Raw genomic sequence first — 5,715 nt, 5'->3', positions numbered from 1 at the left:
TGGCTGCATATTAACAACATGAACAGTATGAAAGATCTGAGGGCTTCAGTTTCTTTAGTTCCTAAACTTGCTGATCCTATCGACACATGAACTGCTCCTCCATCACCCAAAAAAGGTTTTACATTACGAAAAAGTCAAATGTCACATCATCTGAGATAGTACCTGGAAAGTATGACAGGCATCTTTATGATCCACTTAATAAAGTAATGCTCCCTAAAGTGTTTTGTTTTAATTTTTTTTTTTACAACACCACCATAAATATCTCATTATCCTCTAAATGCAAAGAGATGTGTGACTAAAACAGGCTTGAACATTCAGGTCTAGCCAGCCCAACTTTTTTGAACTCAGGCAAAAAGGCACTTCAAAAACAATTAGTTGGCTGAAATTCTATCGATCGGCTCTGGTGCCAGGCTAACAGTGGAAACATGCACGCTGTCTTCCTCTCACGTGTTGTGCTGTAACTTGTGCTTTCTTGCTATTTTTTCCTTCGCTTTTTGGCCTATTCTGTCCTATTTTCAAATCAGTTTTAAATGAGGGAGGAAAATATGGACCAGAAATAGATCAAATATCTCTAAATACATCTAAAACTCTTAAAATGAGCTCTGATGCTAAAATGAGACACATCACAAATAAAGATAAGAAAGAAAAGTATTTTAAGGTTTCTTTTGTATAGGGACTAATTGGCTAGAGTGAGATCATGTGATACCTCATTTAGATAAGCTTCAATCTATAATATGAAAACACATGCAGCTCTGATGGACAGACAAGCGACTGTGGAAAAGGGTGACATGAGTGTGATCCACTTGAGCTCACTGTGTTGTGAGAAGAAAGGTTGACCCGCTTTGAGCTCCCTAAACCTGTTCTTACTTTAGATGCTGTCAACTGTCAGAGCTACGTGCTGGTCACTGGGCCATAACCCTGGTTAGCCAAATATATAGTGTCAATTTGAATAAGAGCATGAGCCATAAAGGTGATAGGGCATGGAATTAAATTGATACAAGCTGTTGCATTTGTGTGTCATGTTTCCAAAGCCTCTCTAAAATATGAGCACTTTTAAGATTCAAATCTTTTTTAGGACTCATCAGTTAAAAACCATGTCATAGTTCATGCATTAACATGTGTGAAACATAAGTATACTTAAAATTATTATTACAGTGATCAACCTTTTTGCATACTTTGAGCAGCACAAGCCTGAATTATTTACTGTTGTTTCATGCGTGTCCGAGCACCTGTGCATGGGTGGATGGCTAAGCAACAGCTTTTTGGAGTTATTAGGCTGATAGACTTACCTTCCATAAGTCTTTGTGGCGAGAAGGACAAACGAGTTTGTATCTACACCAACTTAAAGCTTGTACTTTTGAGTTGACTTACTTAATTATGTGCAGCACAGAAGTAGAGAAATTTAAAGGTGAGCTTTCTTGATTACTTAAAATAAAGACCAAAGTAAACTTTAGGTAAAGTCGACAAATCTTATTCAGTAGGTTTCACCCCCTAAACTAAGAGTTAAGGTAAGAGTTAAACTCCCAGGAGCATTTGTCCACCATGCTGGAGGGACTAGCCCGTCTCTGCTGGAATGGTGGGGGCTGCTCGTTTAAGCCAATAAGCAGCAAGCAACGCTAATGTCATTTTACTGTGACCGCTGAGAGGAGCACCGCAGCGCACCGCGCGCCGCTGAAACGACTGGGATGTGGTGACAGAGAAGTCAAGACCAAGCTCTCTCAGCGCTCCTCTCCAATGCATTCAGTATCTGGGGTTTAAGCTTATCGCTCTGCGCAGCTCTCGGTTCAGCTTTCCGGGACATCCTCTCTGGACTGTGCATCTAATACCAATGAGACGCAGCTTTTCTAACTTCGGGAATATTGGTTCTGGATACTTGGTTCACTGCGACTGAGCAATTTTGGAGGTGAGCAGACCAAGTCATTTAGAGCGTTTAACTCAGGTCTACCTAGTTTGTAAACAATCCCACCCACTCTGCTTGTTTTTTTGTTTTTGTTTTGTTTTTTATGATGGCTGTGTTATTTTTGCAGTTTTACGCTAATTACTCTAAATGCATCGGTGGAAAAGCTGACGATACTTTAATTTCAAACAAACAAACAAAAACTCCAACAACTTTTAAGCATTTGTGAAACACACGCACATACTCTGCAGAGACTATATGCCACTAGTGTCATCCACATAAAGTCAGCAAACCTGTTAATTTCCCTGCGCAGTTTTGGGGGCTTTTACGCAGCGACATCTCCAAAGAGACACGTTTCACTTTCCCTGCGCGTACAGTCACAGTAACCTCGTTTCTCTGACGCTGAAAAAACTTGACCAGAGACACTCGGACGTGGCGTCCCTGGGGCCTCCAGATGTATAGATTCAGCTGTCGCCTGTCACTTCGGTGACAACTGGTCGGCGCACCGTGACCGCTGCCTGTCCGCCGCCACAGGCTTCGCATAGCTGTCACGACTGTTGTTGAGTGAACCAGAACTTAGTCACACATGAGAAGTTAGTCCCACTTTTTTTTTAAACTCCCCCCTATTCTTTACCATGATGTATGAGGTGAGAACGTCAACATTTAGGGTATTTTAACTGTATTTAAATAGCTACATGAAAACATCTGGAAACTTATTCTTGATAGCTTGTTTTGATCTGATATACTTTGTTTTGCTCTGTGTGGGTTTAAAACAGAGCCTAAAATATCGATTAAAAAAAAGCTTGAACTTAAAAAAGGGGGAAAGGACTCCAACCTTCTTGAGTGAATTCATCACTCCTAATGGACCTCTCACAGAGCTAAACATGCCATAAAGCCCTTCCTTTGGAGAAAAATGACACACCCTCAAGTTTCACATATTTCCATCCTCAGCTGTGATACAAAGAGCTAAACCTACGAGACACAGGAGAGCACATACTGTTTATATTTAACCAAGGCTGCCTGAAATAATAATTTGTCCTCAATGGACCAGGGGGGGGAAGCCATTAAACCCTGAGCGTGTCTTTTTGAGGAGACCCACTTTCGACTAAGTGTAAAAGCAAGACTCAAACCTGAAATCTGTCACTGAGCACAGCGGATGAAAACAAAGCACTGCTGAGCTCGGGGCAGTTAGCCATGGAGAGCTAGGTGGAAGAGAGTGGTGTGGTCTTTATTTGGACACTAAATTGTTGGTTTGTGGACGTGATTTGAGACGTTGCATGGCAATTTAAGTAAGACTGGATTTAAAAGAATGGAGCACTTTGACAACACAAAGCAGGTATGTTTACTCCAGACTCTGGACAGTATCATCACAGTATGATTTCCAAGGTCATTTCCTGCTATAATTGTACCAGAAACTGTTTTCAGATATAACCCCACCCAGCCATTATTACCGCACTTTAAATATTTTTTTTCGCTCGCCAGTCCAGAAAAACATCAAACAAAGAAGTAGTCTGAGAGAGAACAGATATAAGTAGGAATAGAAACGGCAGCACAGAGAGTTAAGGTGGTGGTGTCACCTAGTGGCCAGATTGCAGGTTGACGGCTTCACTGCCTTGGAGACAAGAGTTAACCAAATAAGGCAAACAATCTTTTGAATTTTCATATAAATAAAAGTTTATTAGCACTTTAGTGCTCAGCACATAACAAAGACATATCAGTGTCACCACAGCCCACGTTTAAAGAAATTCAGGATCCAGTAGCTAATACATATTTTCATACTTTCAAATTAATGATTTACATTGTATTTCACTGCACATGGTACTTAATGTGTCAAATAATGCTGCATAGCCACTAAAATCTCTTACTTTACCGTACTGCAGGCATCAGTGTTTACTTGATTGAGAATGAAAAGGGGGCATGTCAGCTTATACTTTGAATGATCTGCTAAAGGTAAGAAGTCTCTCAGAATATTAGGTTTACTTATGGACTAAATGATTTACAAAGTGGTGCTTTTGGACCAGCACCACATGCCACACCATGCTTGTTCACGTCTCATTTGCAAAGCCTCGAGGTGCTTCAAAGGTGCCATTAATAGAATCAGAAGACTTTTAAAGTGCTTTGTGCAGGATTGTGTGTGAACATAAGGGGTGGGGGTGGGGGGTGTAGTTGGCCTCATCATCATTTTTGGACTCAGGAATGGGAACAGATTTGATCCTTCACAGCAAGCTTGATGTTTATGTGCACTTGCTTCATAACAGTAGATTATGTTGATGGTTTATTTTAGTACTACAATGCATTGCTAAGAAAAGGTGATGGTTTTTAGGAGAGAGAGAGATTGTAAGTAGGTGTTGGAGAGCGCTAGAGTCTGCAGAGCTAAGTGCGAAGGGGCAGAATTTAAGTCCTGGTGCCCATATGTATACGTTTCCAAAGGTTGATTTAAAAGCCCAGCACTAGTGCAATTTACACAGAGGCCTGTTTGTGCGAAGCTAGAATGAATCACCTTTGCGTCCGCGTAAATTGCCTGCAAGCCAAACACTCTGGCAGCCTTTTATCCCCCAGACGTGGTCCAGCTCACCGCAGCGGGGCTAAAAGCAGAGCAGGACAGGGGCCGTGTGTTGTGAGGATCTGTCAGAGGAGGCCAGTCTTTCACGGCTCTGGATGGGGAGATGTGGCACTGGAGTCGAGTTGCCATAGACAAACTCCAGAGAGCAGAGTCCACTGACTGTAAACTGTTTGTGGTAGGTTGGCAGGAGATTGGAAGAAATACGGCTTGTTTAAACGCCGGTGGTCCCTGAAGCTGTGGTCACTGGGCCTGGCTGAATTGGACGGCGGCTCAGATGGTCAAGTTTAGGGCCCTGTGACAGTGTGATTGTGGTGTTTGGGATAACTATTGTGGATCCTGCTTCCTGTAGGACAGAATATAACTTTTTGCTTGCTATACGGTACAGTTCCCCTTGTGTAATTTTCAAACGGCATCATGTATAAGAGTGGGAAATGTGCCCGAAGCGGTGGCGCACATTGGATCCACATGTTAAGCATTATTCTAAAGTGATTAGAGGTAGTTAGTGATTTAGCGCTTCCAGGCACAACTCTGTTTATTGGGAGCTGCAGGATGATGTTAGAGGAAAACGGGTTTGGCTCGCAGACAGGAGTTTAATGCCCCAGCAGATCTTTTGCAACCACACAGCATAATTGTGCGACCAACCATCAGACCACCAAGATGATGAAAGTCATACTCCACACACACACACGTTTCTTTATCATCACCATGTATAGGCATGATGATCGGCTTTGGATGTATACTGCATGATAATCATGGTGCATTGCTAAGAAGCTGATTATGATCAACATGCCTGAAGGTGGAATAACAGATGTAAAGATACCAAATGTCAGCAACTTTTGTGGCTCTGGAAATTCATCTGCGCCAGACGGGAATGCTTGCAGAATGGTGTGATTTCTCTTTGTCCTCCACATCTATAGGGATCCATCCAAGCAATCAAAGCATCGCAGGACTAGAAGCAAAAGAAAACATATTACGCAGAGTTGTCATTAAAAAGCCCAGCTCACTTCCCCAGCACACAACGGGGGATTCAGTTAAAGCTTTCCGGACCCCCGGCTGAAAATATGCAAAACACACTCCCCCAACTCAGCCCCTTCCTGTGGCTCTTGTTCCTCCTGTTGGCATTGTCACAGGGGTGTAGTCAGTGAGCGTGGATGATATGGAAAAGGTCAGCAGGGTTTAAAAATGGACGCTGCAGGGCTGGGCAAGAGATTTTTCAGCTGACAACAAAGGTATTTCCGGGGAATTCCCCCCCCCC

The 5,715-nt window shown here is 42.6% G+C and overlaps 1 protein-coding gene across 1 annotated transcript in view; it reads left to right on the top strand.

The window, feature by feature from the left end:
- Positions 1 to 1,643: 1,643 nt before the first annotated feature.
- The window catches only part of prickle1a (prickle homolog 1a), a 23,416-nt gene continuing 19,344 nt past the window's right edge, over positions 1,644 to 5,715 (top strand). The window contains exon 1 of the mRNA XM_005728158.1: positions 1,644 to 1,903. The gene's annotated coding sequence lies outside the window, so the exon portion shown is untranslated. The remainder of the gene's footprint in view (positions 1,904 to 5,715) is intronic.

Source organism: Pundamilia nyererei, unplaced genomic scaffold (genome assembly GCF_000239375.1).
Source record: "Pundamilia nyererei isolate P.nyererei 1_Seehausen unplaced genomic scaffold, PunNye1.0 scaffold00027, whole genome shotgun sequence".
In the NCBI taxonomy this organism is placed as follows: domain Eukaryota; kingdom Metazoa; phylum Chordata; class Actinopteri; order Cichliformes; family Cichlidae; genus Pundamilia; species Pundamilia nyererei.
The sequence above is the reverse complement of the archived record's forward strand: the minus strand, read 5'-3'. Positions and strand labels throughout refer to the sequence as shown.